This window comes from Atractosteus spatula, chromosome 20, assembly GCF_055471065.1.
Source record: "Atractosteus spatula isolate fAtrSpa1 chromosome 20, fAtrSpa1.hap1, whole genome shotgun sequence".
Lineage (NCBI taxonomy): Eukaryota > Metazoa > Chordata > Actinopteri > Semionotiformes > Lepisosteidae > Atractosteus > Atractosteus spatula.
In genome coordinates, this window is record NC_142725.1 from 16,758,558 (window position 1) to 16,785,125 (window position 26,568).

Here is a 26,568-nt window from a genome sequence, read left to right on the forward strand (position 1 = left end):
AGGAAAACCCAACCTCACCCAGAATTGTTATCCTGTTTTGGATTGTTGCAGATCCCTGGTTTGTTTTCACTCATATCATCATTCTGGAGCCTAATAAACAGAAAGAGCTAAGGATCAGTTTCAAGATACCTAAAGCAACTTTCAAGTTCTAATTACAAGTCCAGAGCCCTGTCTGTCATGCCACATATACATAAATAAAGTAAGAGGCATTAAAAAGGCAACAAAAACCTAGGTTGCATTTTTCATGTCTTAGTATGCATATACTGTATTATCAAGAAATGAAACACCTCTTACAACGGACCACATCTGAATCATGATGATCAGTTCAGCACGTTACGGACTCTTGTGCATATCCAGCAACAAAAACTTCACTTAATATTTTCCATGAAAGGGGAATGTCTAGACTCCGTACATATTGTCCAGAAGAGGAAAGACCCAGCTGCCTAGCAGAGAACAAGAAAGAACCAGCTTCACGTGCCGCTGACAGGCCTCCAGGAGTCTGGCACAGGCAGGAGGATTAGACAATGATAAGGCATTCCAGAGAGCTCTGTGATACAGCTGGCATGGCCACACACAGCACCACGATACTCCGAACCCCGTAGGCTAGTTCTGCCGAGACCAGTCCATGCTCCTATTCTCTCCCTTCTATTTCTATTCTTCTACTCTATTTACCTTACCATAGTAAATATGCATGTAGGGCAGCACAGTGAGACAGCAGTTAGCACAGCCGCATCACTTCTCTTAGGTCCTGTGGTACAGTAGGTCTGATTCTTGCTTGGGCACCTTCTCTGTGGAGTCTGCATGTCCTGAATTTCCCCAGGAACTTTACTTTTATTTCTATCTTCCTAGGACATACTGCCTAGATGTGTCTACCTGTCTCACTATGTGTGTCGTACCCTAGAGTGGGCTGTTAAAAACAGTTGTGTTCCTACATAGGTGAGAGCACCTTCCCATGGACAGCAGCAGTACACACGCTGGGCTCAGGTGGATCACCACAGGTGTCCTGTAAATGGTGATTGACATGCATGGAAGGACATGGTGCATTGTTCATTGTCAACTTCAGGAACACTGTTTAATCCACACACTGTCCAGGCTAAACACACAGAAGGACTCAGGAGTGGAAAGCACCCTGCACCACAGAGCTCCGTCATGACAGTCAGCTTTCCCTGTCTCCTGCACATGGCTGGTGCAATTGGCTGAACAGCTGTAGGGGTGTTCCTGACAGGATCGAGTCACGGCCTGACAGGCTTTCGTGTTCATGAGATGAACATCACAGACTATGTTTTTTCTAACAGCATCTGCGTATGGTTTACAGGGAAGCTCTCTGATCCAAGAAGAAACAACTCATGGAGGCTTTTTCGAGAATATTTTAGGCAAATTTAAAATGCATGTTAAACCATTCGTGAGTACACATTTCTCAGACACATGTTTTGTTATGTTATACAATATAATTCGCCCACTGTGGCTTGTTTTTCAGATATTAACTGTTACACATTTTCATAAGAGACTGTACACGTTTGTTTTGCTTCTTATATTAAAACAACTCTGGGTTTTTTTTCCAAAGGCTTCTCTGCAGTGTAAGACTATCATGTAGACTTTGGAAAAAAAATAATTGCTGCTAAATACAAAAAACATGCCTCTTAACATCGTATGTGGAGTATGCAGACTACGCTCCTTGCCAAAGGTTGAGAGACTGACCTGTTACAGGAAAATCCATCATATTTTTATAACAGCTGAGGTCTCTTTGAAATAAATGAGCCCTTCATTATTGAGGAAAGAATAGAGGTTCAAGGCAAACATGGTATCTCGTTAGTTTTGTAGACATTTTGTAATCTTATTCAAACCAATTTTACATTTTAAGTAAGGCTAACAGTGTTCCAGCGAGCTATGCATAGCATAACTGAAAAAGGTTTATACTTAATTTTTATTGAAATATCTGGCCACCAAAGTAAGGAGCGCTATAATAATAATGCTATTTGTTATAAATAATTTGTTCAACAGCAGATGTGGTAAGTAGTTGTAGGACATTATTGTAATATATGATGTGATATACAATTTATGATCACGCAAGCAAATACCGGTAGTTGAAATACATCTAGGATGTATTACTGAGGTGTCAAGAAGACAGATTTCAGTATTTCATGGTATAGGCTGCATTTAAGTTGGATCTGAATGCCTGGTGTTGAGAATCTCGCCGCGCGGCTCAGGCATCAATAACTTCAAATGACACTTTTAAAAGGACATTATCTCCTGCATGCAACAAATCATTTTCAGGAACTCACCTTGTGTTTTATGGGGATACCCCTATTTTAAGAAAAGATAATAGGCAATGAAGACGTGATGAAATGTGGCGGAGATTACATGGAGTAAGAAGACCCTTTTCAGAGGAAGAATTCAGACGTTAAAGATGTGTTCTAATCAATAAACTGTGGGAAGAAAATACTTTAAACATCGTACATCTCTCATAAGTGACATGAAGCGTAAAAAAATAGATGGACATAAAATGATTTTAGTGGGCCAACATCCCATTCCTAGAGGTAGAGCTGAAAAAGCTGAAATTTATGTTTTACGGACCAGAACTGTGCAACATTTTTTTGCACACTTTTCACTTACTATTTTTATGCAGATACAGTGCTACGGCAATATTCTACGGAAATTATAGCCATTTTGTACTTAACTCATAGTCAATCTCAATACATATTTTCTAGTAGAACAAGTAGCCTTTTAGCTGCAAGGAAAAAAGTGTTAATGATGAGCACGTCTTGACAATAAGATTAGTCAACCAGATTTAATGGGCAAATGTGATGGATTAACTACTGCTGCACATAGTGGCAGCTCAGGTATAATTTCACTGAGTTGTTAAATTTACTGTAAGATGAATGTGAATCAAAGAGTTTTAAATGACAAGCAGAGATTTTTCTCTCTCAAACTCTACTCTTATAATAGTGGAGTTTATAAAGGTGATAAAAGTAGGGAAAAACTAGCAGGGGCTCTGAGTAAATTCCTGGGTAACTCTTGCCCAGCACTGTCTACACTAGCTGGCGCTTTTAACAAATATGAAACAGTGATTGAATTGAATAATAATTGAATGAAGATCTAAATTATTTTGCAATTGTGATAATTTTTAAAATTTCTGCAAAAAGGTCCAGCTTTCTCCACAGTCCCATTCCTCTGCTGTAGAAGCAGAACGCGTGGAGTGTTGGTCCAGCCCCATTGGTTTCCTGGTTTCATATTGAACTGCCTGCATTCCTAATGAATGGGCTAGAAAAGTGAGTGAATGCTTTACTTAAACACTGCTCCTAACATAGCAGGATCACAGATATATTACAGGTTCTTCACTTACCTTTTAGCTTTCAAACCTTCTAATAAGCCATACCTCACATGAGAATGAACGAGGACCTTTTTGCTTGTATGCTTGTAAGGCCACAGCCACATTTTTTGTAGAACAATCTTTCACGGTCTTAGCAGGAATGTCCTAACAGTGAGGAAGTGAAAGGAGGGGATGGGAAACTGAGCTGAGCAGATCACTGCGTTTCAATTCACAGCTCAGGCTGCTCCGCCTCTGGCATGTGTTAAAACAATCAGCACTGGAAATCTCAGCAACATTCCCACGAACAAAGATCTCAGAGTTCCTTCGTGTTATTTCACAAAATATGGAAGCCATGAATAAAATTCCTTCAAAAATTCAGGACATTCCACATTTTTTTTCTCAGTTGCTTTTGTCTGCTGCTTCTTTTACATAAAAAAATGTTCTTAGGTAATCCTAAAAGCCTTCCCTTGTGGATTCAAAGATTTACAGATGCTGGATATCAATATCCATTTCTCAGCAGCACTATTTACCTCTTTATCCTACAGATTCACCTTTCAGTTTTGAAATGTGGGCTAAGTATCTACAGTAGGTATCAGCCCCACAGTATGTGCAAACAGAATTCTGTGATAATCATGCAAGTGGTCTTTAATAAAGAGAGAAACTGTAATAAAGCACATGTTTAATAGATGTGCTTGTAGTGCAATTAAAATGTAATTAAATATAAGAATGTAATTCCATAGACACAATGTAGTAAACTAGGAAGGCAATTCTCCAAATGTATAAGCATAAAGAGTGCATGGGAATCTCCAGACACGAGCTTACTATTTGGGTGTCTATAACTTGATGGAAGTTGGTAAATGCATGGTAAAAATAGAAAAAACAATGATGTATGTAATGTTGCAAAATATGGTTTGCCCCCAAACCCTAACCTGAACAAAAAGAACCTTAGTCCACTGAACTCAAATGTTTTTACTTCCAAGCAAAACATTTCCTCCAGTTCAGCCTATCACAGCTGGCCTGTGTAGTGTATAATAACATTTACCCAAGCCTTTGAATCACACCTGTTTGCAAGACTTAAGATTCTGCACCTGTGGTGTGTGATGAGGGAATCTGGCTCTGGCTCCGGCATGCTCCTGCTTTCATTGGATTCTCAGAGCTTCCAGGAAAAGGGATTTTCCATCTTAGACTGGGCATCTAGGGTGGGGGTGTTATCTCACAAGGAAAGGACGCCAAAGGCATTCTGAACTGTTCTGTTGCTCCATGAATTTTCCACTGTTCCGTATTTCACTTAAAAAGAAAATGCCATTGTGTGAATGCTCAAACCAAATTTTGGCACATCATCAGAGAATCTCTTTAAAAGTAATCTCCTTAAAGGGCCTTCGTTTTGTGCCTCTGCTAGTTTTACGAAAGACGTTAATGGAAAGTGTCGTAGTCTGAAGGCAGGCTGATAATGGTTCCTCACAAGGACCTAAATGGAAGCCATTAGGAGAGAAAAGTTGGCAAAAACAACGTTTGACTAACAATGCTCAAGGAAGGCCAAGAGGCTTTGTCCACTAGTATAAGAGCCAAGCTTGAGATATTAGCCATTAACGTTCGCTTCATCCAGTTCTTCCTTATTAAAAATAGACCATTAATCAGTCTTTAGGGCATTCAATCCCCTAGAACAAACCAGACAGTAGAAAAGCAAAAGTGTGCCAGAATCTGAGCAGTAGCCGTTTTTGCATATGTGAGAGACTGACAGATTTTTTTGATAGTGAAAATTTTCCATACATGGGACTAAAAACTCCCAGCGAAAAAGCTGAAAGAAAGTCCTGCAAGACTGTAAAAAAGAACATGTATAAATATTGGGCCTGTTCAGTCACTTTTTCTATTTACCATGTCATTAATCCAATTCGAATCTATAGTTACAATACTGCCTCACTTATGCATGGAATATTTTTATACTTTGTGACTTAATGCTTCTTGTAATATTGCCCTGCTAATCCTTCAACCTCACCCAAAAAACAAAAGTCTCATTAGAAGCAAGTAGCGGGAAAACGTATTTGACTCGAATTGAAAGCCGTTTTAAAAAAAAACATTCTAAGTCTTGTGAATCTAATTTGTTTATTGGAGTTTCTCCTTATGCAATAGAATCAGAAGCATTTTTTTCATTGTTTCTTCATAAAGGTTGTGGAGGGTTTGGTAGTATCAGCACCAAGATGTCATCACTTCTGCCTCTCATAGCTCTTGTCGTTAAACTGTCTTATTGGGTGAAATTCCTGCAGCTCTAAAATTTGATATTTAAAATGGGACGGGTTCAGTTTTTGCGAACAAAAATCACGTAGCGGAGTGCCAGGGTACAGCATGTTTAGCATGGCTGCCCTAAACGTTTAACTAAAGATTTCATGCATTCACTAAATTAATGTAGTGTTGTTGTTTTTTAAATTAAAGTGTTGCATGTTTTAAAACTGGTAAAAAAAAAAAGGGAAAAAAACATTGCAATTCAGTAACATGTGCCAGAATGAAGAGAAAGGGGTTGGACTGAATTGCAAAAGGAACCGCTTAACACACTCTGGAAGTGCAAGAACAAACGGTTCGTGTTTACCGCCAGAGAACTTCCTCCGCGCGACTTTTATTTGGATGCTGCCGAGACTGCGCCTGACACCACCAGTGGCATGCTCAGACTGATCGAGCTCCGAGCCCAGCCACACAACGAGAAGCCAAACAGCTTTCTTCATGTCTGGGGGTATTAGGGGATTTTCCTCATCTCTCACTTCCCTGTAAATAAATGAATGTTTTTCGAGAACTACATTGAAGATGTGCTCCGACTCGTTCCCAGCAGTTCTTCAGAACAACACAGGGAAAATGCGTTCCCGTTCCTGCCAGCCTGCCCAGTTATTTCTATACAAAGCCGGGAGAAGCACAGTCTGGCTGTCACATCTGGGCTGTTTATTTAATGGATTAACGTCTGCCACACTGTATTGCTGGAGGCGTCATCTTTTCCAGCCTTGGCACGTTGTCATTTGGAGTGCCTGTGGGTGCTAAGATGTTATTCGTCTGCGTGATACAGCACTTGTGCTTAGCCGGGGTTTTCAGCTCCGTTCCTGGGGGCAAACAGATCTCTCTGCTGGTAGCAAAGACACCCTTACACCCGTCAGAGCAAGAAGACTCAAGTGTCAGGTCTGACGTTCGGGGGTGTAGGGGGCAAACACTTTGTTACAGCTGTCTGACTTGTCATAACCGATTTCCCACTCGCCGAACCCAGCGGCGCATTGATGTGCCTTCAAGCGTCAATAGGTGAGACTACTCCCAACCCAACCCTTCTTGTCCATGCACCACTCCCTGGCTTGCACAACTGAACTGAACTTCCGAAATGCCAACTCTTGACTGTTGACTGCCCACAGGTCTCATAATGATATGGCCTAGATTGCTCCTAACAGCATCGCAAACTTAGCCTTGACCTTTAAGAAGACTTTAGCTATGACTGGAAAAGCATAAAACACATCACATGATAATGAGAACGGCATCAACGCTGACGTTCCAAATTCAACACACCCGTTGAAAATCCTCATTATGACCTCAAAGAGCAGGCTACCTTCATGGTGCAATAACCGACCTAACGAATGATGCTGCAGAATTAGTCTTTGCCTGTAACTAGGCCTTGCAATGTTTGCTGTACACTTTGTGTGGTCATGTGATCTTTATATAACCGCACAAAACCAGATTCCACATTTAGACATCCATAATAATTTAAAAGACCATAAATTAAACACCATAAAGCATCAATTTTTCACTTCACAGTACTTACATAGTATGGAACAAAATCTACTTTGGCTTAATAAAAAGCTGTGTACATATAAATAGATTTTTTTCTCTGTTGACTAAACATAGTTTTCAACCTCTTACCACAAGGATCTTCCAGTATACAGTACATGTCCTGCCCTGCTTTTAATTTAGATTTGTGCTTAACTGGCACTATAAGCCATACACAGAAGTGGAAAGCAAATAGCTGTCTGCTGTACTATGGGTCTGACAAATGCTGATCCACCTTCTGCTCTTTTCCGTCCTCTGGGCTGCAGTTCATCGCTTTTTTGTCCTTCACATTGCTGTGCCCAGCTTAGCTCTCTCCTGCTTCTGCACGACCCAAGACAAGAAAACGCTAGGAAGGACCAGACCTGACATGGTGCAACTCAGTCACTGCGTGGGCTGGTCTGCAAGTGAGATATTCCATTTTGGAATTCTAGGTCCTCCCTGTTCTGGTTGTGAAATGGAGCATAAATCCTGATTTGGCACAGCAGCTGGGCTTAAATCCTGGCACCTGGATGGATAAACTGAAGGAGCTGCATGGCGTCATTTTTTGTGGCCTGCCAGGGCCTGCAGCTACACTGCAGTTACTGGTTCCTACAGCTGGCAGTCTTCTTTGATAGTCTGGCACATCACATGAGGCATTAGTTTTAGAGGTCTTGTACTTTATAACCTTGTTTACTGCAGTAGAGTGCAGTGGAATCGAAAAAGTGCCATAGGATTGAGTGCTTGGTTTTGCAAGTCTCTAATTCCGCGCTCACGCCAGGCCGTGACGGGCACCTCTTGTTGGGCAATGCAAATGTCAGCTCTCAGAGGGAGCACAGAGGGAGGCCAAGAGGGACTGTGGTGTACAGTAAATGAGCCATCCCAGCCCTCAGCTGAAGAGGGCATGAACAGCAAACAGCCCTGTTAGATATTTTAGTCACTTTCTGAAATACTAAAACAAAAAACATGACATACATTTGCTTGAAAAAAAAAACCCCAACAGTTTTTAACCATTTGCTATGGAGCACTGTCGACTTAACATAGTGGAGAATTCTTCCAAAAATCCACCGTTAAGAATACTTTTCCATGAACTTCATTTGTTTGCAAGTTGCGTCCAATAATAATATAATAATAAGAATGTGCAGATGGCAGTACAGCTGACTGTTTCTTGTACAGTACTATTGTCTATTCCTTTCCATCTTTAATCTCAGCTCAAAGAACACACAGGTCCCACAAGAGGAGAGAATCCATCCCTGTGCTTGTGATTTATAGAGATACAAAGGCACTGTGGCATCACAGCAATTGCTTTTCCATCAGACGCTGACGCAAGAGTGCTTAACACCTCATTGTGCGATCATGTCAGCGAGCCGACAACTTCTCACTCCGCCGGCGGACCAGTCGAGGAAGCCAGCCTGCCTTCCTCAGCCGCTCCTTCCGGTGCACAGACCTCCCCACCCCACCCGAGCTGACATCACCACATCTGCTGTTCAAATCAGGGCGAGGAGAAGTCATTACCGTCAGGCCGGTCATCCACAAACAGCTACGAGTTCTCTTATCTGCCATCTTTAAAAACAAATGCTAACAGGCTAATTGGTGCAGCTCGCCACACTGCTCGAGGCCCTGGGGGGTTTTTCAAGTTTTATCCCACCTGGGGTTTAAATGACTTGAGCAAAACGAATCTTTTTACTCAGCTCTGACCCAAGTTTGGTGATTTAAAGACTTACAGCACGAGCCCTGCATAACTACAGTCCTCTGGGATCTGCCGGGTGCTGCCTTGAGCCTCTCCATACTTAACCAGCGTGGACTTCTAAGTACCCCGCAAGGGTACTGTTACCGCTGCCCAAACTCACCAGTCTCTTAACCAGCTCTTTCATGGTCAGCTTGCTATTCGTAAATCAAACGTTAGCAGTGGCACACAAAGCTTATTCTCCAGCACAGCCCTAATCCTCAAACATGTTTGCTTGGATTGTCCAAGTGCCTGTGCTTAGATGCCAGGGGTTTTATGGCCAAGACACAGAAGAATGCCACTAAACTAGCATGCAATGTGATGGAGTGGGAATCGGAAAAACAAGCCGAGAATTATGGGGAGTTACAGATTTTGCAGATACAGAACATTCCAGAGAGACCAGAGTCGTTAGAGAACTATGATCATAAGATTTTATGGATGAATAAAATCTCACTTGTATTACATGTATGATTAAAGAAAGCAATTTGAACTATTCTTGCAGATCATTAATATAATACTAGGATACTAAGAAAAAAAGAAAACATTTGTAATTTAATTAGTTATGTTTCATTGAACAACTAACAGCAGTAATGAACACTAAGCAAATATATTGCTTACTCTACTAAGGTGGTCCCTAGGGTTTGCACACATTACTCAAACAGGGGCTTTTTCAGGCCAGAACCCACTAACAATGAAAAGCTGTCAAAAAATATGCACACTCTTTTATACCAACTAAAGTGCCAGGCATTTAAAGGGGTTGTCACAGCCTCTAGTGGCAGGTCAGCGGCAATTACAGACCTCTCCACAGCTGGCCTGGCTTAAACTAGGTATATTTACTGTTGATTTCCACTTGGCCTCAAATAAAGTTCCTCATAAAAGATTAACATACAAATTGCATGTGGTAGACATTGAAAGTAATGTGTGCATCTGGATCTTTTCAGTCTTGAACAAATGAGACTCTGAGGGAACCCGGTTCAAGTATTCAAAATTCTCCAAGTCAGCCCAATGGACTTCTTCGCAATCAAGACTGAAACATGAACCAGATGACACAGGTGGGAACTAAGGGGAAAGTCCACACTGAGAACAAGATGCACAGCTCTTTCTTTACCCTCAGATGTTGTGGGTATCTGCAACGAGCTGCCCTGCCATGTTGTTGAAGCCAGTACCCTGGCTGCCTTCAGGAAACAGCTGGTCGAGATCCTTGACTAAGCTTGGATAAGCTACTAGCCACCAAATGAGCTAACGGGCTGTCCACGATTGTCTCATCCTTCGGACAGGAAAAACTGTGATGACACCACAGAATCGGACCTGCAGCCCCATTCATCTGACGTCCTAAACCCACTGGGTCAGCCTTCCACTCTATTTAGGTGCAGAATTCAGAATTCTGACTTGTGCTAATGCTGGGTCATGTTTCTCCACAGGTTGCATCATGCTTTACGATGCGTCCATATGCTGCCCCATGCTTTTATCCCCTGCTTTCCTACAGCTGACGTTTACACCGGCACTCCACAGTATATATTTTAAAGGACTCCTGCACAGTGCAGAGGTTGCACAAGCAGAAGTGGGGTTTAGCACAACAAGCAAGGAGCAGGTTGATGGACTGATTATGTCGGCATTTTTGTACACTTTCAATGCTGGTTTAACTTTCCTCCTTTTAAACTAAGTGCTCAATTACAAAAAAAAAAACCAACAAATTGCTCATGGAACAAGTGGAATGGTATCCATTTTCATTCATTTTTCAGTTCACTTGCAATAGTTCCTAATAGTTTCCAAATGTAATAATTCCCACATGGAACCCTCAGTGTATTTGTTTGTTTCAGAATGTATCTATGATCCTTTCATGTGTACCACTGGTAACCTTGGTGATGGACTCCGTCCTGTTAATAGAGATGAGCCATAGCTGGTTTCGGAAAAGGATCTCAGCACCTGCTTGTAAAACACAACACATCTCAGTGCATTGTGTAATTTCCTCCAATGTCCGTCACCGGCGCATGCCATAATCCTGCTCAGCCAAAGCCAAGCTGAGAACATCAAGCACCAGAAGCTACCAGCTACAGTGTTGCTCTTGCTAAGCTGTGAGTGTGAGAAATTCCCTTTTTATTCAAAAACAACTGCTACCAACTCCTGACAGCCCTATTTTTTTTAAGGGTACAAGAGGAACCTCTAAGACTCTCTCCCTGCCTGCTGTTGGAGGCAGGAGAAAGGGGGTCTGCTTAGCTTTTATACTTCAGAGCAAGGACCATGCAGCCCTAAGATTCTCCAAGCAGCAGGTGTACATGAGCAGTGAGCAGTGATCTGGAAATCACGTTAGCTTCATTAAGCAACTAGTTGATCTGGTTTAAGTCCTTAACATCAACAAGACCAAAAACTAGAAGACAGTCTGGCTGCTTCAGCAGGAGTTCAGATAACACACCCTACTCAACCCGAGCTCCTTGCAGTTAGCTCCACTTACTCCAATACGTTAACGCAACCACCATATTAATTTTTATATCGATCCTGTTGATTAGCAATTAAGCAATTAAGGCGTTACCTGGAACAAAGGTTCAACACTGAGATAGACTGGTGTCCCATCCAGGGTGCATCCCACCTCGTGCCCAGTGCTTGCTGGGATAGGATGAGCCTTTATTGGATAAAGCAATCGGAAAATGAATGGATGGACAGATTTACATTGGAGTGGAAAGGAGGGGCTGCAAGCAAAGTAGAGCCGTGCTCCTTATTAACATGTGCCTAACCTTTAAAGACTAGAAACAGGTGTAGCACCTCTCTAATCTGCATGAGATTCAGTTCCCAGTCTGCACCATTCACTCCACACCACTTTACTACGTGCGGTGTGAGTGAACAGGGCTGTTTAGAATGAGAAATCAAAAATTCGTTTTGTGAGCATACCATATTGGATTGCAAATGCTTTTCAAGTAAAGTTGAATCCTAGCCATCTGTAATTCTCTGCTCAAAACTGTATGTAAACATTACTCATTTTTTTGTCAAAATGAAGTAGTGAGTGCACCAGAACTAAAAAAAGTGCATTTTGCACACCACACCTTATTTTATGAGATAATTATTATGTGACAGCATGAATCTACAATGCAATTAGTGTGGAAGTCCATAGATTCAAACTATACACAAGCACATATATTTGAAACCATGAAGTTTTACTTGGCACTCGTGCACCTACTGTATACATGCTGCGCTTAAAGAGAAATGTATAGGCTATTGTGGGCCTCTGTAATTACATGACAGCAATGCAAAGCACAAACTGGATAGAACTGGTTTTAAAACTGATCTGTTCCCCTCGTTTTCCTCCTTGGTGGATGCAGACAGCGATGCAAGAAAAGAAATTCAACTGCGTAGCGAGGTGACAACAAACTAGCTGTACTTTTTAATGTTGGAAGTTAAAGTTTCACAATGGAGTGAAAGCTGCCCTCCCGAAGTTCAAAGTAAGAGCTTCTTTCTAAGCAAAAAGGAAGTAAATAAGGAATTAGTGAATAAAAATCTATTCATTTAAACTGAAGGTTGGGCAGGTGATATTTTCCATCAGAATGTCAGTATTTCATTGCATGGCAAGCTATTCAGCTGGGGGTGGTTTCAGTGAATGGCCTTTGCAGTGAGTCTATCTGATCTCATCTTAGTGTTATTTTTTCCGCCCAGGCTTGTTCTCTATATATTTAATCGGCAGTGGTTCTTTCACTGTCCGATCAAACATCTGGAAAAAATTGGGTGTTTTATTTTATTTATCCCAGACGAGAGAAGAAAATGAAAAATCATGGGTGAAGCTGTATGTTAAAATATTGGAAAAAAGTTTTTTGGTCAGAATGCATTGCTGAGGCAGTAGTGGTTTTCACATATAAAATTCTGCACTATTCTGTATAAATTTTTACCCCAGGTGGAATTTCTTTAGGCCTACAAACCGTGGTAAAATGAGAAATACATGTTTCACAGCGATAAAGAAGATTTCTGTGGAACATGTGACCTGTGTTTCAAGTCGGCTTCACAGACAAAAACCAAGAATTGCTTTAAGCAGTAGATGGGATCCTTCTGCATAAGCCATAAGACGGACAATTGCTTTTAAGTAAAGATTTAAGCCCCTGTAAGCACCACATCTCCTTCAAATGGGCAGAGATAAAAGAGAACAGTTTGCAGGAGGGAAATAAAAACGCTTTCTATTTATTTTGCTTAATTCTTTGGAAAATATGTGCAAGGAATCACTTAACCCATTACAAGGGTTACTACTTAACCCTTTTTGAGGGGGATGTTTTGAGGATCTACATTTATAACTTGAACACATGTCAGTAGTATTTTCATTTCTCATTGCTGATCCCATGATATGCATTATGTGGAGCTTGCATAGTTGCTTCTTTAGAAATAAATACATGATGATATATTTTGTTTGGGAAAACCAGATTGTGATTCTCGAAGCTGCCTGCCGGGAAGTGAACTGGGGAAGTTATTCAGAAACCTCCAGTCCGAAGGGGAAAAGAATGGCTGTGTGTCAAATCCTTGACTTCCTGCTTGATAGAGCCAGATCCTGGTCATGACCCAGGCTATAGGAGTGTCAGAGCTGGTGGAATTCTTTAAGGGTGCTCTCATTACCTCCACACTTACCTTAAAGATGCAATCTTCTTTACACAGCCACGGGCAACCTACTCTTTATGCATACAGTGTAACAGGAGCTGGTCCAGGCTCCCGCGAAGCGTAGGGCAGGACCCTATGCAGACGGTATAATCTGGAAGTAAGTGGAAAAGGACATCAGGGGAAGGTTGACAGGACGGGTTGACAGACAGGGGGGCGTGGCGCAGGCAGACAAATCCAGACAGTCCAAAGGGGGAAGCCGGGGCGCAGTCCAGAGTCCAGGAACCGGGGGATCCAACCGAGACAAAGTTAAAATCCAGAACGGGATCTGGAACAGGAACAAGGAGTAAAAACAAGGTAACGAGGCCAGGCACTCCAAGCCCTGGACTCAGACGGTCAGGACCCCGATGTGAAGCCGATGCCGTCGGATCTCTCCTGGACCCGCTGGTAGGCGGGCTTCCGGGCGTCCATCTCTCAATGCTGAGTCAGGAATAGCGGGAGCGCCAGGCTGAAATAGTGTCAGACTAAACAGGGGGCAGGTGCATGTAATAAAATAAAAATACGGAAGGGTCAGAGCCCCCTTAAGAGGAGAGATGACGATCGTGACATACAGAGTGCCCTGGTACATCAGCTCTGGCTCTTCTCAAGAAGGACAGAACTCAGTGGCTGATGCAGAGATGGAGATAAAAGATGCACAATGCTCACTTCACTTGGGGGATAAGGAGAGGGGAGAGGAGTGTGGAAAATAGGAGGGTCAGGTGTAGGGCAGGAAGTGAAACATTCGCCTCCTCTCAATACCCAAAGGGCATGGGAGCAAGTTCAGACATTCATCTTTTCATCCAACATGCCCACACTGGACAAGATAGGGCACTAAGCTGAGCAAAAAGGCGAAATATCACAACATAGACTCAAACGCAACAAAACTCGGAGTAATTGAACAACAGCATGGAACAGAAACAAAAGCGATTTAAGTGGGGCAGAAGGGCCCGGGATTAAAACGGTACCAAGCCATGTGTGGAATGTGAGTCACGCCATGGTGAGCATGCCTGTCAGAGTCATGGCTCTGCCTTGGCTGTGGACCCACAGACGGATATTTCAGGAGTGCTGCCAAGCCCAGGAGCTGTCTGAAAAGAGACAAAATAGTGACCAAAATGTAGACAACGCAGGCAGTGGAGATGAAGAGAGCAGTTTGGCAAGGCATACGTTTCCAGTACATTTTTTCAGTGATGGAAAGTCACTGTAACACTGCACTGTGCATCTGGAAGATAGGCACCAATACTCCTATAGCTCCTGACCACAGTGTCGTTACCGTATGGCGTGATTTTTCTGTATTTCTAAGGTACAAAACCTTTTGCATCATAAAAATGCTTATAAATAAGATTTGTATTACAATAATTATTATCTACTTTGACACAACGTGATAGGGAAATTAACTTTATTCCCAGCAAATTAAAGCTCATTCGGTCAAAACATATCTGATAGTTGGTATTCACCATACCGATATATTGAATTGTTTTCTACAGAGCATCAACAACAATCAGTCCCATTAAATCTGATTATATTTTTATGCAGGATTTTTTTAATACAACGGAACCAAATAAACTATCTTGTTAATGCGCATATAAATTGTGCTTTTGTTTCCTTTCCTGATTTTGTTAAATTGTGTTTTTTGGCCCAATGTCAAGGACCAAGCTTCCTAATTTGGTGGTGCAGTAGTGCTCTGGCTAAGGATCTGTGCCTGTAGCTGGAAGGTTGTTGGTTTGTATTCTGCGGTCAGTAGAGGAATCCTACTCCAGTGGGCCCCTGAGCAAGGCCCTTAACCCCAACTGCTTCAGGGGTGCCGTATAAATGGCTGACCCTGTGCTCTCACCCCAAGCTTCTCTCCCTGTCTGTGTGTCTCATGGAGAGCAAGCTGAGGTATGTGAAAAGACAAATTCCTAATACAAGAAATTGTATATGACCAATAAAGTTATTGAAAAAGATAATTTTGTTCTCAATTAATTTGCAGTACATAGTGAAATAAACTCTAAAGAAATAATAAGTAAAAACAACAAAAAGAAATACATTTAAGGTCAGAAGAGGACGAACAGTAGAAATGAATTTCAAAACAGTTTCACTTGTTCAAATATGGAATGTTGTATTTTCCAATTAAACTTTGCATGTTTTAAAGTTGTTCCAGGAAACACACATCTACCATCAATTTCTAATAAACTGTGTCAGATGTACATTTTATATTGTGTGTGTAATTATGACAGAATAAAGGAACTACAGCAGAGAGCTACATTTATTTATGCCTCTTTTGGTGAAATGTTGAACGGTGTTGGAAATAGCTCTGTGTAACAAATTAGAAACTGCACTATATACTCCTGCGCAGAACAGGAGAAGAATGTGTAAAATAAAATAAAAACTATGTCAAGAATGGAATGGAAAACCAAGAAGGAAAGATACCAGGTTATCCCTATAAGAAATTTATGTACTATTCAACTTACATTTTCCAGTCATTTGGAGAAAAAAACTATCCCCCTAAGCCAGATATGATTAATTTCTGTAACAATGTATTATGTGACAAACTCCCGACAGGATGTTAAAATGAAGATTTAACAGGCTTTGCTGGAAGGTTGCTTAGGGATAGCCAGATACACACACACACTCCAGATGTTCTGAGCCTCTTTCACGCCGACCTGCACCAGCTCTGCTGTGAAATACTCATCTGGGTACCGTTCGGAAGACTTGCCGTGTTGGTAAAGAAAACATACAAATGTGCGAAACAGTTTGTTAAGCTTACATTATTTACTAAAAAAAATAAGCCAAACGGTATTTAGCAAAGAATGCCCTAGTGGGGATTTTTCTCCCCTTTTCAAAGCAGCTGCATGTACCATTGAAATAGATTTGATTTAATGACCGATGTGGACTATGATTTTAAAAACCTGGCAGTTCTTAAGGATGATCACATGCAGATACACTCCTGCCTGCTAATGCAGTGGATGAGAGGAAGGCAGATTACAGTTGTTTTGCTACATCACCAAATGTTACGTAGCACAATAATATTAAAAGTAGGGAAATAGGGGATGCCTTAACAGCGCTTCTTTGATGATGAGCCTGTTACAGAAAGAGACATCAATCCTTGGAACCTTGGGCCTGCTGTGGAGGCCTGGCCCTTTGGCATAGGGGAGTTCTCTTCTGTCTGGGGAGAGACGCTGAGTGACTCTGACGCTGGAATAGCACATTTAGTTTCCGAGGACTAAGATAAGAGCTTGTTGCGTGTGCCAGATTCCCTTGTGGAGGGTGATTTAGCTGCACAGGACAGTATCAGTGCAGTTTCGTTTGTTGTGCTATGGTCATTCTTGAGATCTTGATCCCAGATCTTGGAGGTTTGCATTTCTTTTTCTGTTACTTCATCCTGTGACACCTGACCCTCTTGCATTTACCCTGATTCTGTTTCATGAAACATTTTCTGTTTAGAAGACATGTTCTTAGTGATGTCCACTGCTGTTCTGCAATGCAGGCCTATGGTGCCCCCTGAGCGGTGAGGTTGTCTACTCACCCAATGCAAAATCTGCAGAATATCAACAACAAAATAAAGGCATTGGCCTCTTCTGTTTATGTTTTTCTGTTAGAGTCTTCATGCAAACCTTTGGCAGCTGTTCCTGTAACAGGCTTAGTGCCACTGAGCCCTGTTACATTAATATTTGGAATAGGGATCTGAATGTAACAGATGAAGCAATTTCCTGGAATACTGTTTGGGATGACATAACTTTGGCTTCCGAAAACCCTAATCGTTCAACGATCCACTTACAGTTTCTTGACCCCTCACAGACATTGTCCTATGAGGCGTGTCCAGTTGTCAGTAGCATAAAGCCTGTGCTTGTGGGAGCTGTAGGCACCTTTCTACACATTTCGGAAGAGTTCAATGATGACTTCAGCCCTGGGCTCTCACAGCAGGGGTGAGGGATCTGGTGGGCGGGTTTGTCCACAGGCGAGGTGTTGGGAACTCCCAGATTCCCTCCTCTGCCATCGCTGGACCCTGAAGTGTCTGAAAATGATTTAAGGTGGCTCTCTGTTGCTCAGATTCATGGTGCTGGGAGGGACTGGACCTGGAGTGCACAGTATCAATCTAGCACTGTCCCATCTTACTCTAGGGGTCCTGCTGGTGGGAACTCATACTGTAGGTGGGTACCTGCCAGCAAAGAGGATTTGGGGATGGAGTTTTGGGAAGGTGTTGAAATATGGTATGGATTTGTTCTTAACTGTATTTTTATATCCACAAAAAGGTCAGATGAACAGAAACTTAAAAAACACAAGTCCAATTCCATTCAACTATTTACAACTATTTATTAAGGTGCTGTGAATAGCACCTGAATTTAAACTGTTACTGATTGAATACTCTGTAGTTTAAAACACGTTTTACACCTGACAGAAGATGTGAATAAGGAGATTTCTTCCCGACTACTGAAACTGCTGTACGGCTGTTTGACAGTCTCCAGACAAATGGGTGAGACGTGCTATAAAAGTGCTTCTGTGTGTAGTGTCAGTGGCCTCCTGTAAGTGCAATCACTTTAGGAACAGAGAACAGGAGCCATATCTTTACACAGAGGGTGGTGGGAATCTGGAACAAGGTCATGTCATGTTGTTGAAGCTAATAACTTGGCTTCTCTCAAAAAAGAGCTGGATGAGATTCTGGGATCTATTAGCTACTAGATGGGCTTAATGACCACCCTCTTATTTGCCAACTAATTTACTTGTAAAAAATTATTCTTGCACTGCAGTCACTCACTGTACTGTTCCACTGCTGCTTTGTGGGCACATTTTTCCTCTACGTGCTTTTAAGTATACGGTGTTACAAAGCCCACCCCCCCCATGTAAAAGAATGTGTCAGCCTCCGTTTTTCTGCGGGAGATGTGGTTGCGTCTTGTTTTCTGAATCCCCTCAGCTGTGGAAGATTATTGAGGCGGCCGGGCTGGCCAAGAGCCTGCTGTGCTGGAAGTGAGTGATAGCTCCCTACGCCCTCATTTGTCAAGGACACCGATGGAACTATCACCAGCCTGGTTTTTTTCACGTTGACTTACAGAACAATTCATCACATCACGAAAAACCACAGCAGAGGAGCCCTTACAGTGGCATCGTGTTGCAGATACCTGGGCTCCCAGCGGATCCTTCCCCCAATCCGGAGAGAGGCTTCGGACGCTGGGGGCATATGGGACACCAGTCATGTGATGCTGCAGAGGCTTGGCTGGAGGGTCTTGGTGAACTGCTTGATCTCTAGCTTGGCTTGAGTTTGGACAAGTCATGTCCTTCTCTCTGATTTTTTATACTCTATTGCAGTGATGTTGAGACTCATAATATTCCCTTTTCAAAGAAACAGAAAGACAAAATACAGAGGGGGGCATATAGAAAATAAAAATAACAATTAAATAACTTTTTTTGTTCAAGTTTGTCTGCTATATCTTTCTTCCTATCACACATTATAGAGTCTCTCCCATTTTCACCATTGTAGTGTTGAATCTGTGGGTAATTACACATAAGGTTGACAACAGGGCTGCAGAAAGATGGGATTGAAGAATTACACGTACAGCGCAAAGGAGCATGCAGCATAAGCTTTTTCTGTCTCTTTTTTCACTGAAAATGATCACTTTAAGATTTACATGAAATCTTGACGTAAAAGCTAACCTGTTCCAGCAATTGGTACAAGACACCTAATGCTTCATTGCCATGGGAAACAGTGTCTCACTGAAGCCATAAGGCCTTGTGTGACGTGTCACGTATTCTGATGAATCACTTTGGAAAGTGCTGGCTAGCCGAAGGTGGCAGGACTGGACTCCACTATGAATCGTGGGCTGGAAGCAGGAGGAGATCACAGGGACAAACAGTCAGCTGAAAGCACATGCAATTCTTTCTTTCACAGCCAGGGAACTAAAACAACACTTTCCAGACTCTCACACGTTACCTAGTAAGTAATAAGTGACTGACTTTCTTTTTTCCTGCAGCAACATGCACATCTCGATACAGAGTCTGGTGTCTCAGGAGGCTCATCCAGGGAGAGTGTTCAGCAGAGATGACCAGATTGGAAGCTGTAATAAAGACACTCTGCAGATAAAGAGACGTTGCGCAATTCGCTGGCTTGAAATGGCCTAGATTTTACGGTTGACTCAGAGAACTATTTCCCCAGCACTATTCATCACATCAGTAGGAAACTGACATTACTCTCAACTACGTTAGAAACCATTCACAGCTTCTGTCGGTGACCTGTTGTTGATTGGTGACTCATTCTTTGGATATTTCCTCTTTCTTCACCCCGATATCTGCACATACCACCATCCTTCTCCACAGGAGGGAACAACGTCTTTAGCTAATACTCTCCCAGGTTCTCTTTAACAGAAATAGCTGCAGGCAGGCTGGACATCACGTCTTCGAAAGCACCTGTCAGCTCTCAGTATTGCACAAACTTCCCTGTGGTCAGCAGGTTGTCCGTTTGTGTTGAATGAAATGGTGCACATCTTTTCCAGAAGGGAAAACCAAGCAGGGAGCAGGTATCCTATCAGATATGTTCTAGCTGTGATAAAGTAACAATGAAACAGAAACACAGACTGAAGACCGCAAAGGTGACTCAAACTCAGGACTCTTCCCAGGACACCAGTGGTCAGTTAAGTGTTAATTTTTTGCTCTGAACTTCGTTTTGACAACAAACACCGGCAGAAGAGAATGCTCTGGAATGCCTACTTCACCACAAGTGTTTTTTTTTAAGAGTCTGGAAAAAGAGGAAAGTTTGCCAGAAACAACATTTCTTTCTATGCACAGAGGTTGTCTGGCTCTTGGATTACCTTTACAGAAACAAATTGTAAACTGAATTAAAACCTTCTGGTACCCTTAATGCAGAGCTGGGAAAGGCTGAGAGTGATGTATCATGCTATATATGTAGTATGTACTCTGTATATATCATATCTGGAATAGAGGTGTACTTACACACATTACATATGCTCTGGAGAATTCAGATAGATTAAAATGTAAAAGCAAAATACTCTTCATACAAGAAAACAGTTATAGCAAAATGTGGGATCATGTGTGAATTGGAGTACAGCTGTCAACTCTAGTATTTCCTTATTGCCTTCTAAAATGAACTTATCCTACAGCATTAAAGAAACTACTTACCATCCATCTCTGTACTCCTGTATTCATTTATATGGCTAAGTGACTAAATTGCTTTCTTGCTGCTCTATTGAAGTCATTCTTCACTTGCTCAGCTGTTTTCAAACTTCACTTAGACTGCAGAGACTTTACTGTCTGCTCAAGATGTACCTACAGTAATTCTTGAAAATGCTGTTCGCATTACAGGATCTGATAATGCTGAACCTAGATCTCGTAATCTCATCCATATATTTACTGACTAATGCAATTTTGAGAATTTGCCTGACCGTGGCAATGGGCATAGCTTTTGGACATACAGTACATCCAGCAAACTCAGCTGTGTGTCCACGAGTGTGTGTGTTCTTAGTTCCCACTGTATTTTTAAAGTGTTCTAAAATGGTATTTAAAGTCTGGCCTTCCATCGTCCCACCCTGTAATGAACTCAGACCAGCTCCTGCCATTTTTGACTGGAAAGTGCTCACTTTCCAGCTCAATTTAGTCCCATGTCTGACATATCAGTTCTTCTTCTGCAACATGCACAGCACTCAGGGCCTGGGTTCTGATGCCTTAATACAGATTGTGGTCAGACCTGTCAACCACCTAACCCTGCCTCTCCGAAGGAGAGAGTGCGGTGGGAGATTGTGAAATTAACGGACCCAGGAGATGAAAGATAAGCAAACAAGACGGTTTTCTTTAAAAGCTCAGAGCACAGCTTGTCTCTTTGTCCAGATCTGCCAGCTCCCTCTTCTATTCCTCGAACTGAATGTTGCAGCTGCTTATTAAGAAACACAGTTCACCACGGGTCGCAGACGCAATCCAAAAGTGTCACTCTGTCGAAACAGTTTTGAGTCAATAGCCTTCTTTTTCACAAACCGAACTGTAGTTTCGGCTTTCGGCCTTTAGCTACACATACAGTATAAATACAGAGGTGTTCTAAAGGGACTCCTAATCTAAGCTTTTAAAACATCTGTGTTAATGCAATTGGGTTTTAGGGCATCCATAGCCCAGGTTCAGAACCTGGTGGGTTTGAGGAAGAGGAGCTCAGACTAACCCCACAAGCCTGTGACAGCATGGGCTGTACTCTGCTCCATCAATACCCTGGTAAATGTCTCAGGCCTGACTTTCTCCCTAGCAACATCTCTCCAAATAGTTCTTTAGCTGTTATTAGGGATAGCTGTAACTCTAATCACAGCTTCCTTTCCTTCATGCCAAGCTGGGAGATTGAATTAAGATGTTTACTGTACGGCCTATTAAACATTTCACAGAGGGAGGTTCGACGCACATCTCGGCTTGATCACTTTCTCCTTCAGCCCTTGGCTGATTATTTTCCAGCGTGCTGCACACGAAGAAGGCTTCCACCCTGCCCCTGCTTAGCTCAGAAAGAACAGGGCTTGAAAACAAATGTTCTCACTCGTTTGCAAATTAAGCATCTTTAAGATGGCTAACATATTCAAGGAAAATATTTTAATGAGTGTAGAATACGCCCAAAATACTCAAGCACCTGGGAGTCACTCAGCCATAATCCAGTCATTAATTACTCGGAGGAAACGCCTGTAATTTTTATGCCTGTGTTTCAAAGCTATGTTATGTTCTTAAACAGAGCTTTCCATTTAAAAGTCCTCTTTCCCCCAGTCTCTGTAAGACAGAACTCCAGCAGCATTGCCCCTGTGCCCTTATTTTTCTCAGAATGTGTTTTTTATGGGAAATGTACCAACTGGATACAGGTATAGATATGTCAGACTCTTCCTCCACAAACCTGAATTTCATTAAAATGCTTTTTTAGGACATTTGTTGTGACCATGTATTCTTTTGCCAAAACCTAAGAATTTCTTCATCTGTAAAAAAATAACTTTGGTCTAAACTTGATTACATTGAAACAGAAAAATGTTATTCTAAGCAACGAAATGTCTGTACCCGACATGTCTGTTTACTGATATTACCTTTTGACTGGATAAAGACTGTAACCTTCAATAGCTCACAGATTTCCTAATTGAAAGCCTTTTTCTTGAAGAATCCCACTCTTTTGCTGAGTGACAACAAACGTGCCTTGTTTTATTTTTAGGTAACACTTTAATTTAGGGGTTGTAAAAAATAAGAAGCATCCACTTCATCTTGACAATCATCATAATCATCACCATTGTAAATTTCTTTAGTTTGTATTACTCCTTAAATGGATGGATCATCTGCTTTGCAGTAAAATAAGACAAAATGTCATTTAGAGAACATATATTGTAGCAATAAAACATAAGTATTAATTGAGTGATATAATAACTCTGATAATGTGAAATGTGAAATGTGATGATAACTAACCTCAGCTTTAGTTTAATTGCACTGCATGTTAGTAACAAAACTCTAATACTGAACCACACACCTAACCCTCACTCTAAGGTTAGGGGCAATAGACTTATTATACAGTAACTGTTTATAACAACATTGATAACGTTGCTTGTTTAGAGACAGTTATAATGTCTTATAATGTATGATTTTTTCCCCTCCAGCAGGCGAACACAGAGCCTGCTGGTGGTTATGGTCACGATTGCGCAGCTGAGCGGGTCGGGTTTGTGGTTTGAAATCTGTGCTTGTGCACTTTTGGTACGAGCAAGCGCATAGACAGCATGTCAAAGACTGCATCGTGCAAAAACATGACTTACAGCCCCTGAGCTAAACGTCCAGATGGCCCCATGGCTCAGTCACTGCTCATTAGAGAAGAGCTGTAGAGTTGCAGTTGCCTCGAGCATCATTACTATCAGCTGTATAAAAACATTGTGTGGGATCTCAAAGTGTGTGCTTCACTGTGGTAATTAGTTTCACAGACACTTTTTTTTCACTTGCAGTGTTTTTAGCCCTGCTGAGAGAGCACCAAGGAGGGACTCATTAAAGTGAGATGAGAGCGTTCAGTTTTTCATTAAAATTTACAGCTCAGGCATCACCAGGCCTTTTTCATTGCATGATGTGAAGCCAAGGAAAAAAAATAAAAGGATAATTAAAAACTGTATCTGAGCTATACAACGTACAGTGAGAGTAAAACAAATACTGACCTCATCACAGCGCAATTAAAATGCATTTAAAAGCTCAATGTCAACTGCTTCTTCTTGCATATTAGTAAGGTTGCTTTGCCAACGCTACCAAATTCGAAGCAACATTTCTTAAGGTCTTTAGCAATCTGTACTGTTGCTTGTTTCTTGTATGTCTTGAATTCAGACAGCACAGCTGCTCTCCTACGACTTGTTGCAAGTGCAGGTGTCACGATCATCATCCCTCCTCTTAAGGGGGCTCCAACCCTTTCGGATTTTACTTTATTACGTGCACCTGCCCTCTGTTTAGTCTGCCAATATTTAAGCCTGGCGATCCCGCTATTCCTGGCTCAGGATTGGGAGAGGGACGCCCGAAAGCCCGCCTACCAGCGGTCCAGGAGAGACCCGACAGCATCGGCTTCACAATGGCGTCCTGACCGGCTGAGTCTGAGACCGTCTGAGACTGAGATTCCTATGGAGTTCAGGTTTCGGATTATCTTTCCTGAGAGCCAGCACACCTTCACCTAAAACAGCAAAGACGCCGGAGACACTATTATTCTTTTAATATATTAGTCAGAGTTCTGGATAGCATGCTGATTGCATGTGCTGTCAATAAAATACACCAATCAATAGAGTCATTGGGTGCAATATTAAATCAAGTTAATAAACTTTATTATATATTTGATCACCACTAATAGTAAACTTTTAGCATTGGCCATCCTAGAGATACAGATGGCTTGTGTGAGTATTGTGAACAATACTCCTCTCATTCAGGTCTGAACTAGTTTTCAATATCCTTTTGTTCCCAAAAGAAGTTAACTTTTTATGAACCTTACATTTGTGAAAAACGGAGCTTGTTGTCCGATTCACTCCTCTGGACGACAGCAGCCTGCCTCAGAGAGCGAGTCCCATATTTATTTGAACTCAAAAGCTCACAAGGATTGTCTACACATTTCTCCTAGTGCCAGCAGGGCTTAATTAGATGTGGCTTAATTGGATGTGGACAGAATTAATTTTTTTGGCCCAAAGGGGATTATGTCTTATACTTAATACAAAATATCCTCCATCCTCCAAGTGTTGTGCATTCCCTAGTGACGCAGGAGTATTTTAGCCAGTTCCTCTCTCTCAATTCAATTCAAAAAGGAATTCACACACCTCCCACTGCCTCAATCCCTTGAATGAGCTTAGCAGTGGGCGACCTTTCTATAATAACATAATTTATCCTTGAGACTGGGAAGAACGACCGAGCAACATCAACGGAATTCAAAGGTGGCACCGCATTAGAATTTTGATTGCTTTTGCAGATTGCCTCCAGTAAGGTAATTCTGCCTACTGCAGAGAACAATGCACGACTGAATAAAGACAGATGAGGTCCTACATGGATACAAGGCTCCAACATGAAATTGTCTGCGTACTCCAGTTCGTCACCATTACTGGAAAGAATTTAGCTCTGTTGACACAGGGCCCTTCTGGTGTGCCAGGTCTTTCTGAGGCACTCTGAGGCCCAGTTCATTTCCATTAAAGCACCAGGCACTAAGAAGAGAGGTGCAGAATGATGACAGGGGCATCTGTCTTTATCCGTCCGTACTCAATCCGACCTATTAGAGCCGAGGGGAAAACCCATGAGGCAAATGCACCTTTAATTTGCAATTCAAATAAAAAAACTGTAAATTCAAAGGAAGATAAATTCCCATATATTCCATAGTATAGGACCATTTTCCCCAAGGTGTCCCTTGTTTTTCGTATCAACTGAGCTCTTAAAGGGGGACTGCAGCGCTATTTTTATATTTGAGGGTTAGAAAGAATTAGCATTGATGAGTGCATTTCAAACCACAATAAAAGTAAAATGTATCACAGTAACCTGTAAAACCTCCAATTTATATTACAAGACAGTCACAATTTGGCAGTGAAATGTCTGCTGCGCAACCTGTACTTGCATTAGTTATTACAATGACTAGTGAGCAGGAAGGGCTGCATCATGTCCTAGAAAATCAAACCTGAAAGTGAAAATGGTTTATTCCTCCCTTAACAACAATAATAAAAAAATACCAGGGGCTTGTCTTCACACTTGCCAGTTGTTCATATTGGAAGGCCAGTGATGTCGGTCAATCTGTTCCACTGTTTGCTTTAAAACAGGGTGTGGTTTCTGTTCATCTGGAATTGATATAGCAATGACTCATCGGCTTTACCCACCATTTCTATTCTTAGAAAGAAAGCCATGAGTCTTATTGATTGATTGGTTACCACATACTGCAGCTCTCTTAGTACTGTACTGTATACTGTATGTTCCCTCTTTTTGCACTTAAAGATACATTGCTTTAATAATATATCTTTGCATAGTCCAAATAACACTCTGCTGTTCTCCCCAGAAAATTTAACAAATGTTGAATGTGCTTATCAGCATCAGCCTGATGCCTGTTTATTCATTAGCTCCAAATGTAATTACATGATTATCAAGGAGCCGTCTTTGCAGATTTTAAGCACATCCTGCATCTTGCGATTAAAATTACTGCCTAAGCTTAAGACAAAAAAAGACATTTGGCTTTTTTTTCTGAGACTGGAGTAACGTGTGGGTGTCAAATTGCACAGCTAGTGGTATGGTTTCAGTCGCAGGGGACCAAGCTGTCCCAGCATGGAAACTGAGAGATTCAGAAGTGGATTGGTTGGGTCTTTGGCTTCACACAAGGACTTTGGTGCTGTAAGCAGCAGGAGTAGAAAAAACGTGTGCCAAGACACACAAGTCAAATAGATATTCATTGCAAAGCACAAACCTATTTGTCGCTAGCCAGCCCCAGAAGAAAAGGCCAACTGTGCATATGGGAGATTAGGGTAACCTTGTTAAAACAGAGAAAGCTAGATGCAGCAGGCAGTGTGGAGCAGTAGTTAGAGTTGTGGATGTGCACCTGGACGGCTGTGGGTTCAATCCCCCGGTGAGACAGTGCTGTTGTACTGTTTGGAAAATTACCTCACCTAAATTAGATAAAAGCATCAGTCACATAAATAACTGGACAGAACCACAAACACACAAGCTGGGTGAATCTCTCTGCTGTCCATTTGGTTGT

General features: G+C 41.8%; 1 protein-coding gene and 1 long non-coding RNA gene across 2 annotated transcripts in view; both read right to left on the reverse strand.

The window, feature by feature from the left end:
* Positions 1–110, reverse strand: part of slc25a33 (solute carrier family 25 member 33) — a 31,621-nt gene extending 31,511 nt beyond the window's left edge. The window contains exon 1 of the mRNA XM_088938096.1: positions 19–110. The gene's annotated coding sequence lies outside the window, so the exon portion shown is untranslated. The remainder of the gene's footprint in view (positions 1–18) is intronic.
* A 12,490-nt stretch (positions 111–12,600) lies between these two features.
* The window catches only part of LOC148817661 (uncharacterized), a 36,471-nt gene continuing 22,503 nt past the window's right edge, over positions 12,601–26,568 (reverse strand). Inside the window, exon 3 of the long non-coding RNA XR_016094589.1 lies at positions 12,601–14,494. This is a non-coding gene — a long non-coding RNA (uncharacterized LOC148817661). The remainder of the gene's footprint in view (positions 14,495–26,568) is intronic.